Consider the following 13333-nt stretch of genomic DNA (forward strand, 5'->3'; position numbering starts at 1 on the left):
TATTGTACCTTCTGTTTGCCCTTCAAGACGCTTGCTACCTACTGTTTTTAAATCAGACTACAAGTAGGGTGTAGATATGTCTGTGTGCATGCGTGTCTCTGTCTCTGTGTGTGTCTATGAGGGCATGTGTGTGTGTCTGTCTCTGTGTGTATGTGTGTATCTGGGACCAGGTAAGGTAGTCCTGGTCCAAAAGTGTATTTATATTCTTCCACAGTTACTGTTTCCTGCTTGATGGTAAGTTTTATTTGAAATAAGACATTCATCATAAATTGGATTGAATAAAAGATCACAAAGAATGATGCCTGAAGGATTTTTACGGACTTGTTTATTTTTCCTGCAGAGAAAGCCAGACAGTACTAGGTTTTTGGTAGTAGGACAGCAGTTTTTTGTTTTTTTTTTTTAAAGAACCCTAGTTTTTACTTAAACAGTCAAACTAGTGGCCTTGTTAGCTAAAATGCCCGAACCTAAGTACATTATCAACATTCAAAAAGCAGAGACCACTCCCCTCACCAAACATACACAAACATACCCACACACCCCAACCCCACCAAGAAAAGAGCACAAGGCCCCTACCAGCCTGTGAAATGCTAACGAGGCTTCTAAATGCAGCCAAATGGAGTAATCTCAGAAAATCCTAAAGTGCTTACCTGGCTTCTCCTCTCTTCCTGTTACCTAGAGTCCCAAACCTCAGAGAAATCTGCCCAAAGGTTCTGTCTACACAGGTTCACGAACATCCTTTTTGGGTTTTTTTTGGGCCCCCTGGAGTCTCCCAAGGGCCAGCCACCGGCTTCATACACACCCCACAGCCTCGATCTGATGGACAAAGCAAAGTTCAGGCTCCCGGGCTGAGGTCTGTGACACAGCACACACCACTCACATGAGAGGTCTGGCTGCAGCCCAAGGCAAACAAGACGATTTTGAGAAACAAAGTTATTTGCACAGACCCACCCTTGCGCAGAGAAAATGGAATCAGTTTTCCTCCATGGATGGATCTGAAATGCTGTCCGTAGCACCTGCTAAATGCAGTCTGATCCCCTGCAAATGATTACAAGATGCCTGGACACTAACCTTGAGACCTGAGCATGATGGGGGACCAGGGCAGACTGTTCTCAGGGACCGCGGTAGCAGAGCACACCAAGACTTTCTCTTCTGACCATCTTCTCTCGCTCTTTTAAGATCAGGATAATCAACAGTGCCCTTTAGCCCGGCCTTGTAGGCAAAATGACAGGTTAAGGTTCAAATGATTCCTTCCAGATAACCAGACTCTAATTGTCCCATAAGTGGAAGTTAGTAGAGATCTCTAAACCCAGGGCAGAGGACAGCTGAAAAAAAAAACCAGATTCTGGACTCATGGTTTCTTTGAAACTGGTGATTTCCTCAAGTAGGGCAAACTCCTGATAGTGATTTCTCATAATAATTAAAAACTAATACAATTATGTAAAGTTTAAAAATAAAATAAAATTTAAAAATAAATAAATAAAAACCCTGTGGATCTGTGCTTGAGAACAAAGATGCTTCTTTCAGAAGAAGATTGTTTTCATGAAAGTAACCCTGATTTTCTTCCCTCAAAATCCCTAAACTGCACGCCCTCTACATGCACAAGGAAATACAACCAAACAACAATAACCACATCAAAATAAGTTTTCAAACCACACATACAAGGAAAAAATCCTTAAAGAAGGCTTTTAGCAGAGCTTGAAAAACCAGTGTGTTTTCCCATATCATGCCAAGCCAGTTAGGAAACACTGGGTTTTAAAACTAAGGTTTTATGATCAGCCACTTACATTCCATATAAGAAAAGGCAGAAATGTGAGCTGAGAGAAGTCAGATACAACTTTAAAAATCCGACTTACCAAAGTGTGCAGGGCTGCGCACACACGCACGCACGCACGCACGCGCGCGCGCACACACACACACTCCTTGTAAAAGAGAAAACAAACACCACTTGGGCTCATCCAAAATGCACAGTCTTTAATCATGGTCTCAAGACATGATGTTTGCCCAAAATATCCAAAGTGCTTAACAGCCTAAGGAATAGTCCAAGTTCTCAAGAGAAGGTTGTTACTTGAAGGACCATGTGTCTTAAACAGTTGCTTTCACACAACCTAAATGAATAAAGCAGCACTGGGGAAACAATGCACTGATGCAAATGGTAAGGCCCACAGTTCATACACCTTTGAGGCTTTCTAGCTGCTAGTGATTTGTGTACAAGGATGACCTGCCTGGAAATGCACTCATTCTTCACCCTCAAAAGTCCAGCTGCCCCTGTGGCATTCCTATAAATAGGCTTATGAAACTGCACCAAACTCAGGTGTTCCTAGGTGCACCTTTTGAGAAAATCACCCTGTTCCCCCCCCACCTCACTTCAGGATCGGCTGTAGTCTTGGGAGCCCCAAAGTTGGGATCTACTCATGTCTGAAGAGCTGTGACGCAGTGATGTAGGCACAGCCAGGACTTTGCTCTAAAAAGACCTACATGGCCTCTATTAACAAAAGCTTGTAGGATGTCTTTTCTTTTTAATCTGATTTCAAATGAAAATTATTTGTTTTTAACTTTCTTAATTTTTTATTGAAGTACAGTTGATTTACCATGTTAGGTTAGTTTCTCGTTACAGCAAAGTGATTCACTTATGCATATACATATATCTATTCTTTTTCAGATTCTTTTCCATTATAGGTTATTTTAAGATATTGAATATCGTTTCCTGTGCTATACAGCAGAGCCTTGTTGGTTATCTCTTTTATATATAGTAGCTTGTACCTGTTAATCTCTAATTCACAATTTATCCAACCCACTTTTCCCCTTTGGTAACCATAAGTTTGTTTTCTTTGTCTGTGAGTCTATTTCTCTTTGCAAATAAGTTCCTTTGTATCATTTTTTTAGATTCCACATATAAGTGATATCATATGATATTTGTCTTTCTCTGACTTACTTCACTTAATATGATATTCTCTAGGGCCATCCATGTTGCTACAAATAGCGATATTTCCTTCTTTTTTATGGCAGAATACTATTCTGTTGTATATATGGACCACATCTTCTTTATCCATTCATCTGTCGATGACCTTTTAGGTTGCTTTCATGTCTTGGCAAATTGTAAGTAGTGCTGCTATGAACAACGGGATGCATGTATCTTTTCACAGGAGAGTTTTTGTCTTTTCCAGATATATGCCCAGAAATTGGAGTGTTCAATCATCTAGTAGCTCTTGTTGTTGCTCAGTTGCTCTATTTTTAGTTTTTTAAGGAACTTTCACACTGCTTTTCAAAGTGACTGTACTGATTTACATTCCCACGAACAGTGATGGAGGGGTTCCCTTTTCTCCACACCTTCTCCAGCTCAAATAAAAAATCTTTTAAACAATTCAACCTAAACTTCAAAAAAAATTATGTCAGTAAAATCCTTCTCTCAGCTTTCTCCCAATCAAAATAATAAAAGAAAATCAAAATCATCAGAGGACAAAGAGTACAAAGTCTGAGGACCCTTCTCTGGACTCCAGCCCAGCACCACCCTCCTGCGTCACCTCTACCTACAACAGGCAGTGTCTCAGATACAGGAATTACACCCATAAGAGTTTGCCCCATGGAAGAGATGACCTCAAACCCGACCAGCACTCGGTGTTTCAGCCAAGCAGGAAATGATCCAGGAGCAATTTCCCCCAGAGTGTGTGGCTCATCAGAATTTCTAGAAACAGCTGCCTCACTGCTTTTCTGCACACACCTTCTCAATCCACTCTGGTCTGGGGTCCCCAGCTCTGAACTACCATCATCCTGGTCACCTGGGCTCAAGGACCCCACCCCCTCCCACTTCCTGCCTCCCTGGCTGGCTGCCTCTCCTCTACCCCATCCCACCCTGAGCCTCATTAACAAACTCTTTGTGTTGTCATCCTTTCAGATGAACTTACCTGTTACCTAAATCCCATCTATAGTCAGAGTTGCTCCTCAGAGTTCTGGCATCATATTCAACCATCTACTTAATACCTCTTTGGGATATTCGACAGGCACCTCACTTTATATGTCCACAACAGAAATCTCAAGTCTCAAAGCTGGCCTTCCTCATGAACAAACAAACCCAAAAAGAAAAACAAAGAAAACCCTCCTTCCCCCAGTCTTTCCTCTCCTCAGAAGCTGCCAGGATTTGGGAGTCATGCTTTCTGCCCTCCTAGTCCTCACTCCCCAAATCTCAGCTATCACCAGTGTTGACAGCTGTACCTCCAGGAAACATTTTTTCTTATACACAACAGCTTTATTGATATATAATTCACACACCATACAATTCACCAGTTTAAAGTGTACTAGTCAATGGTTTTTAGTATATTCGTGGAGCTGTACAACCATTATCAAATCAGTTTTAGACATTTTCATCACCCCCAAAGGAAACCACATACCCATCAGCAGTCACTCTCAATTTCCCCTACAACAATCCAGTCTTGAGCGGCCATTAATCTACTTTATGTCTCTATAGATTTGCCTGTTCTGGAAACTTCATATATATGGAATCACATAATACACAGTCATTTGTGTCTGGTTTCTTTCAGTGAGTATATTTGCAATATTCATCTTTGTCATAGGATGTATCAGTACTCCATTCCTCTTTATAATCAAATAGCATCCTATCATATGAATAAACAACATTTTGTTTGTTCATCAGTTAATGGACATTTGGATTATTTTCATTCTTTGGCACTTGTGTATAATACTGCTATAAGATGCAAACTATTATATATAGGATGGACAAACAATAGGGTCCTACTGTATAGCACAGGGAACTATATTTAATATCTTGTGATAAACCATAATGGAAAAGAATATAAAAAAGTATATATAACTAAATCTTTTTGCTTTATAGAAGAAATTAACCAAACACTATAAATCAACTATACTTCAATAAAATTTTAAAAATAACACTATGTTTTTATATAGAAATATGCTTTCATTTCTATTGGGCATATACCTAGGAGTGGATATGCTGGGTCATAAGGTAAAATCTATGTTTAACTATGTTAGGAACTGCCAAACTGCTTTCCAAAGCAGCTGCTTGGGAAAGATTCTGCATTCCTACCAGCCATGTATGAGAGTTCTAATTTCTCCATGTCCTCACCAACACTTGTTACTTTCCATCTTTCATAGAGGGTAGGAAGCAGTATCTCCTTTTGGTTTCAATTTATATTTCTGAGATGGCTGGTGATATTGAAAGTTTTCTCATGTGCTTATTGGCCATTTATATATCTTTGCCTGTTTCAGATAGTTGCCCATTTTTGAAGTAGGTTATCTTTTTATTCTTGAATTGTTAAGAGTTCTTATATATTCTAGATACAAGTATGTCGTTAGGTTATATGATTTGCAAGTATTTTCTCTCATTCGGTAGGTTTCTTCACTCTCGAAGTGTCTTTTAATCCCCAAAGTTTTTAATTTGGTTGAAATCCAACTTACCCATTTTCCTTTTGTCACTTATCTTTTGGTGTTATGTCTTAAAAAATTAATTGCCTAGCCCAAGGTCATGAAGATTAACATTCCTCTTGTCTTCTAAGAAGGATGTAGTTTTAGGTCTTACATGTAAAAATTTGATTCATTTTGAGATAATTTTTATACACAGTGTAAGGTAGAATCCAACTTCATTCTATTGTGTGTTGATATTCAGTTGTCCTAGACTATTTGTTGAAGACACTATCTGCCAATGAATTGTCTTGGCATGACTGTCAAAAATAAATTACCATAAATGTAGGAGTTTATTTCTAGTCTATCAATTCTATTCCAAAAATTAATATGTCTATCCTTATGCCAGAACCACTGTCTTGAGTACTGCAGCTTTGTATTAAGTCTTGAAATCAGGAAGGGTGAGTCTTCTAATTCTGCTTTTTTTTCAAGATTGCTTTAGCTATTCTGGGTCTCTTAAATTTCTCTGTGAATTTTAGGATCAGTTTGTTGATTTCTGCAAGAATTCATCTGAGATTTTGATAGAGACTGCATTGGCACCCCACTCTAGTACTGTTGCCTGGAAAATCCCATGGACGGAGGAGTCTTGTGGGCTGCATGGGGTCGCTGAGTCGTACGCGACTGAGCAACTTCACTTTCACTTTTCACTTTCATGCACTGGAGAAGGAAATGGCAACCCACTCCAGTGTTCTTGCCTGGAGAATCCCAGGGACAGGGGAGCCTGGTGGGCTGCCGTGTATAGGGTCCCACAGAGTCGGACACGACTGAGGCGACTTAGCAGCAGCAGCAGCAGCACTGAATCTATAGATCAATTTAGGGAGTATTGTTGTTTTAATAATAGCAAGTCTTCTGATCTGTGGACATGGGAATTTTTTCCATTTATTTGGGACTTTAAATTTTGTTCAATATTTTGTAGCTTTATGAGCATGTTTTATATTTCTTTAATTACATTTATTCCTAAGTACAGGCACATCTTGTTCTATTGTGCTTTACTTTTCTGCACTTTGCAGATACTGTGTTTTTTTTTTTTTAATGCTAAGTGAAGGTTTGTGGCAACCCTTTGTTGAGCAAGTCTATCAGAACCATTTTTCCAACCCCATTTGCTCACAATGTCTCTGTGCCACATTTTGGTAATTCTTGCAGTATCTCAAACTTTTTCATTATTACATTTGTTATTGTGATCTGTGATCAGTGACCTTTAATGTTACTATTGCAAAATGATAATGACTTGCTAAAGGCTTCGATGATGGTATTTTTTAGCAATAAAGCATTTTAAAATTAAGGCATCTACATTGTTCCATTAGACATAATGCTCTTGCATCCCACAACTTTTCTGAAGCTGATCTAGATCTCAGGTGGAAAGATTTCAGTCCTTTACAATTAAGTATGAAGTTAGCTGTGGGGTTCTCACAGGTGCTCTTTTTAGGTTGAAGAAGTCTGCTTTGAGTCTAGTTTGTTGTTGTTTATTTAATCTTAAAGAGGTGTTAGAATTTGTGAACCAAATTAGTATGCACAACACATGTCCAGATTTCTCTGCATGAGACCACTGTCGTTGTTGTTGTTGTTCGTTTGCTAAGTCGTGTCTGACTCTTTGCGGTCCCGTAGACTGCAGCATGCCAGGCGGGCTCCTCTGTCCTCCACTGTCTCCTGGAGTTTGCCCAAATTCGTGTCCACTGAATCCGTAATGCTATCTAACCTTCTCACCCTCTGCCTCATCCCCTTCTCCCTGTGCATGAGACAGGCCCGTGTGCAGCTGTGTTCCCTCTGTGTTCGCTCCCTGTACCGTCTCCACGGCTCAATGCTGCTCCTCTTTAGAGGTCTCTGCTTCAAGGCAGAGCTGGACCGCCCTATTCCAAGTCCCCACTCCACCACCGCCTCCTCCCCAGACACGTGCCACACAACTTTCAACACACTCAGCCATTATCCTTCATTGTGATCACACTTGCATAAGGTTTAGTATTTGCCAGCACGGACTCATCATTTTAATCCTCACAACAACCTCACTAGGTAGATACTATTATCACCATTTTATAGATGTCAACATTGAAAGAGAGGTTAAGTGTCTTGTTCAAGGTCATGTGGTTTCTAAGTGGCGTACTTAGGATTCAAACCCAGGCCCCTCACTCCTGAGACCATTCTCTTAAACATCTGCTATATTAACACATATGTGTGGAATCTAAAAAATGGTACAGATGAACCCATTTGCAAAGCAGAAATAGAGACACAGATGTAGGGAACAAATGTACAGACACCAAGGGGGGAAGGAGTGGTGGAATGAATCGGGAGACTGGGACCGACATATATACACTATTATATTTATACTATATATAAAATAGGTAACTAAGGAGAACCTACTATATAGCCCAGGGAGCTCTACTTAATGTTCTATGATGACATAAATGGGAAGGAAATCCAAAAAAGAGGGAATATATGTATACATATAACTGATTCACTTTGCTGCACAGCAGAAATGAACACAACATTGTAAAGCAACTATACTCCAATTAAAAAATTTTTTTAAAAAGAGGAAAAAAATAATTGCTCTTATTTACTTCTTATCTTGCTACCTATACACGAGCCCTGCTGATCTCATTTACTGCTGTATTTTTAGCATCTAACATGGACGTGGCAGGTGTTAATACATACTTAATGAACACATAAACATTGGACTTAGGATGCCGTGTAAGAAGAGCTCCACGGGACTCCGGTGAGCCTTGCCAACCACACGCCCATGGAGAGTCACAAGACTCAACCATTTCTGAGACTCTTTAGGAAGGAAGGTTATTGAATGTTTTTCAAACTCACTGTAGCACAGACCCATCTTCACGGCCCTGTCCTCAGTGCGTTAATAGCTTAGAGAAGTGTGTTCTATGGAACACATTTTGAGAAATCCTGCCCCAGAGCAACAGGACAGACAGCACAGTCCCCAGAAAGATACTTCTGTTGCCCTTGCAATGCCTGGCCCCACCTTCCTCTACAGAGTCTTAACTCAGGGACTTTCCTGGTGGTCCAGTGGTTGGGACTTTGCCTTCCAACGCAGGGGGTGCAGGTTCAAACCCTGGTTGGGCAGCTAAGATCCACATGCCTCAAGGCCAAAGAAACAAACCATTAAACGGAAGCAATATTGCAACTAATTCAATAAAGACTTAAAAAAATAAAGACTTAAAAAAAAAAAGAATACACACACACTAAAAGTCTAACTCAGAGTCCATAAAAGCTTTGTCATGTCCACAGCCCAGTTCAAAAAGGAAACTCCAATATATTAAACTTGGCTTTTCTTTTACACACTGGAACACACGGCTACTGTGTCAGAATGGTTCTCCCCCTGGATGTTCGTGGTCCCACAACTTATCACTGAGATACCTTTACTTTTCTCAGAGCTCTGCTTTGTTGAATGTGATTGAAACAAACTCACCCCTCACAATGTCCTTTATCATATTCTCAGAATTTCAGGCAAAACCAATGATGTGTATATAACCTCAGAATGGTTCTATTTCTCTCTAAATACTGACCGTAATGCTGATGTTTAAATCATAGCTTCAGATGGAGAATGACCTCAAAATCTTCCTGTCTCAGCTCTCCCAGTCTTCCAGCTCATCTACTCGAAGTCTTCCTGCAAAAGGAGCAAGAAAAGTTTCTACTCTGAAATCTAAGAAAGAAAACAGCCAACAACCTAAGAACCACATGTATGAGCAAGGCAAAGTACACGGCTGTGATTCATTTTCTGCTTCTAAAGAGCTTTTCTCCTTTCAATTATTCATCTACAGTGGTGATTACAAATTATAGGCAGTGGTTAGAGTATCTTTTTAAAGCTCTTATTAAAAATACTCAATTAAAAATACATTCTTTAGAGAGCTACCATACAATCCAGTGATGCCACTCCTGGGCATATATCTGGAGAAAACTCTAATTGGAAAAGATACGTGAATCCTGATGTTCATAGCAGCACTATTTATGATAGTCAGGACATAGAAACAACCTAAGCGTCCATTGACAGATGAACGGATAAAGAAGATGTGGTAATATACAGTGGAACACTACTCAGCTATAAAAAGAATGAAATAATGACACGTGGCGGCAACATGGATGGTAAAGTGAGTAAAGTCGCTAAGCAGTACCCGACTCTTTGTGACCCCATGGGCTATACAGTCTGTGGAATTCTCCAGGCCAGAATACTGGAGTGGGTAGCCTTTCCCTTCCCCAGGGGATCTTCCTAACCCAGGGATCAAACCAGGGTCTCCTGCATTGCAGGCAGATTCTTTACCAACCGAGCTATCAGGTTGGTAAAGCCCTAATACATGTAAAGCACTTTAAAAGTCCTTCACAGTTACCTTGCATGATACTATTCTTATCCCCATTTTGCAGACAAGGAATCTAGGCAGAGAGATGCGAAATAGCTGGCCCAACCTAATTCATCTGGTTTTAAATGCCAAAGCCAGATTAGAATCCAAACTGCAACAAATTTTTTCTTTTAACCATTAAACTACTTCTCTTTGTCTTTGTCCTCTCTCTTCAGAAACTTGTGTTTCTCTGAGGTAGGATCCTTTTCTCTCGTTTTTTCTTTAATTTTATTTTTTAACTTTACAATATTGTATTGGTTTTGCCATATATCGAAATGAATCCACCACAGGTATACATGTGTTCCCCATCCTGAACCCTCCTCCCTCCTCATACCATCCCTCTGGGTCGTCCCACTGCACCAGCCCCAAGCATCCAGTATCGTGCATCGAACCTGGACTGGCGATTCGTTTCATATATTATATTATACATGTTTCAATGCCATTCTCCTTTCCACTTCTTTCTGTTCCATCTCTTTTATCAGTGGGTTCCTGCACTAACTTTCTATGTAGCACCAAACCGTCATGTTTTTTCATTCTTTTCTTTTTAAAAGTCATTAATACTACCTGACTAATCTTTTCAAACATGCTGCTCCTACCCTGAAGCCCTTTAAGGGCCAAACTGTTTGCAGTTTCCAAGAATTCATCTTACCCATTCCTCTTTACTTCTCGCATAACCTTGTCTATCTGGCTAGTTGGCTTCCCTCCTTGTCCTGTCACCTTGCCTTCTCCACACTGTACTTAGAATAACGTGCATTCTCCCATCTACCTAAGTGTTTTCCTCTGAGACCCACTTCCTTCGAGGCTGAAGTCTTTTGCATTATATCAATACTTCCACGATCTTTCATATAACTTAGCACTGGTCACTTGTGTCTCACAAGCATAAATTTCTACTCTTTTTTTGGGGGGGAGAGTTCACAACTTAACCTTTATCTATGCTCCTACCACCCCTGCTTGCTAACCCACAGTACGCTAAAACATGGATGGACCTAGAGATTATCATACTAAGTGAACTCAGTTATAAAGTGGAAGACAAATACCATATGATAACACTTACATGTAGAATCTAAAAAATGATGCTGGTGAACTTGTTTACAATATACCCATAGATGTTGAAAACAAACTTATGGTTATCAAAGGTGAAAGGTTGGGGGGAGGGATAAATTAGGAGCTTGGGATTAACATATACACACCACTATACATAAAATAGATAATCAAGACCACCTAACTGTATGGCACAGGGAACTATTCTCAGTATCTGGTAATAACTTATAAGGGAAAAGAATTTGAAAAAGAATACATATACATGCATACGTGTATACACACACACACACATATATACACATGTATATGAACAACTTGGCCGTATACCTGAAACTACTACAACCTTGCAAATCAACTATTCTTCAATAAAATAAATAAAACTTTTTTAAAAAGAAAAGCAAAAACAAGACAAAAATACATCTTCCTCCTCTATCTTAAACTTGGTGAATAAAACTGTTTCTATGTGCAAAGCTCTGATTTTTCTCTCATGATGAAATCTGACATTTGGTCCAAAAGCCGAGCTGTCTCCTCCCGCATTCTCACATTCCTTGCTCCTCTGACCACAACTCTTCTCTCAGGCACAAGCATGGCCTGGAAGACAACGCAGCTGCGGTGCCTTCTGGTATGGGCGGCTGCCATCCAGGTAGCCTGGCCCAGGATGGAGCTTCTCAATGTCTGCATGAACACCAAGCACCATAAGGAAAAACTAGGTCCCGAGGACAGGTTACATGGGCAGTTCAGCCCCCAGAAGAAGAATGCCCACTGCTCTGTCAACATCAGCTGAGAAGCCCGTAGCTTATTTTCTACCTGTACAGATTCACCTGGAACCGCTGTGTCAAAATGAAGCGTGCTTGCCAGTGCCACTTTATTCAGAACACCTGTCTCTATAAGTGCTCCCCTAATCTGGTGCCCTGAATCCAGAAGGCATGGACACCACTCCCACAGACAAGAACCTGAGCAGAGAGCAGGGCCCACAGGCCACCTGCCGGAGAGCATGGTCCAAGAATTCTGGTTTGAGGCAGGTTGTGAAAGCGGCTCTTTTGCCCCTTTCCTGTTGGCCCATTTCCGTTCCCCTCTCACCTTAAAAGAATCTAATTATAGGAATGAGATCACCAGGCAAGCTAACGTAACTCCTGACTTATGCTTTCCTGAATAGGCCCCTCACATGTGTGCTCAATCATGTCAGACTCTTAGCAACCTCATAGACTGTAGCCTGCCAGGCTCCTCTGTCCATGGGATTCTCCAGGCAAGAATACTGGAGTGGGTTGCCATTTCCTACTCCAGGGGATATTCCTAGACCAGGGATCAAACCCACAACACCTGCACTGGCAAGCAGATTCTTTACCACTGAGTTACCCCACGCCTGCCTTGTCTAACCTGTTGATTCTTTTTCCTAGACTAAAGCATAAGCATTAAAATTAAGTAGTTAAGAAATGATATTAGCTCTCTAGCTCCAACAGCTCCCTTAGCAAGGCTGCAGGCAGATCACTTGGGTAGTGTAGTAACACACAGCCAGTGTGCACACAGTGGCACAGTGGAGAAGGACACAGAGCCCACCCTCCTTTTGGATGAGTCATTGAGATTCTTTCCCCTTTCGCCCTTTAAAAACTGTCATGGCTGAGCAGAATCTCCAGAGTTGGCCTAAGGACCTGAGTCTACCTTTGCCCCAGGTTGCTGGCTTTTCTGATGACAGCAACTTTCCTTTCTAGGGAAAAAAAAAAGGCAGAGCGATCTTGAGTAAACATGAGTCCTTTTTACAACACACATTTACAACAGACCCAAATAAGGGGGCTCTGGGACAGAAGCCTTGTAACAAAGGAAGACAGAGGAGGATGGGTTGGAACTTATGAAAAAGTCAAACATGTGCAACCAGAGGGAACTGACTAAGGCCCAGGTCCTTAGAGAAAGAGGGAGTCTGGTGAAGAAGCTGAGACCAGGGTAACGCATCTCAGGCATCTGGACTGAGGGACTGACTAGAACTTGGTCTGTGCCATTGACTGCATGCAGAGAAATTCTCCAACATTCATTTTCCTTCAAAGGCTGGGGAAAGAGGGAAAACCCCACCCGCACTGGAAAAGCAACAGAGTAGGACAGAGGGAAGCTACACTTTCCTGGGTGGTTCTCCTTGTTGCTAGTTATTAGTGTACAGGATGACTTGCCTGGAAATACACTTCCTCACCCTCAAAAGGCTGGCTGCCCATGTGGCATTCCGATGACTCAGCCTGCGAGAAGGGTCCCAGAAACAAGCAGGGCCGGAGAGGAAAGCCCTAGGTCTGTTAGCTGGCTAATGGCTCGTTGGTTAGTGGTTCAGACAGAGGGCCTTTGGGAAGCCTGTGATTTTCAGGGTGAAATAGGCGCCTCTTCCTCTATCCTCCTCATGTCCAGGCAGTGCTTGCTTGTGTCACCTTTCTTTTTTTAAGTGGCTGTGCTGGGTCTTTGTTGCGGCAAGCAGGAGCTACTCTCCAGTTGTGGTGTGTGGGCTTCTTATCATGGTTGCCTCTCTCACTGTGGAGCACAGA

General features: G+C 41.3%; 1 long non-coding RNA gene across 1 annotated transcript in view; it reads right to left on the minus strand.

The window, feature by feature from the left end:
- Nucleotides 1–1215: 1215 nt before the first annotated feature.
- Nucleotides 1216–13333, minus strand: part of LOC133259130 (uncharacterized) — a 73549-nt gene continuing 61431 nt past the window's right edge. The window contains exons 3-4 of the long non-coding RNA XR_009740273.1: nt 8946–9046; nt 1216–1322 (exon numbers count right to left, since the gene is read on the minus strand). This is a non-coding gene — a long non-coding RNA (uncharacterized LOC133259130). The remainder of the gene's footprint in view (nt 1323–8945; nt 9047–13333) is intronic.

This window comes from Bos javanicus, chromosome 13 (genome assembly GCF_032452875.1).
Source record: "Bos javanicus breed banteng chromosome 13, ARS-OSU_banteng_1.0, whole genome shotgun sequence".
Classification (NCBI taxonomy): domain Eukaryota; kingdom Metazoa; phylum Chordata; class Mammalia; order Artiodactyla; family Bovidae; genus Bos; species Bos javanicus.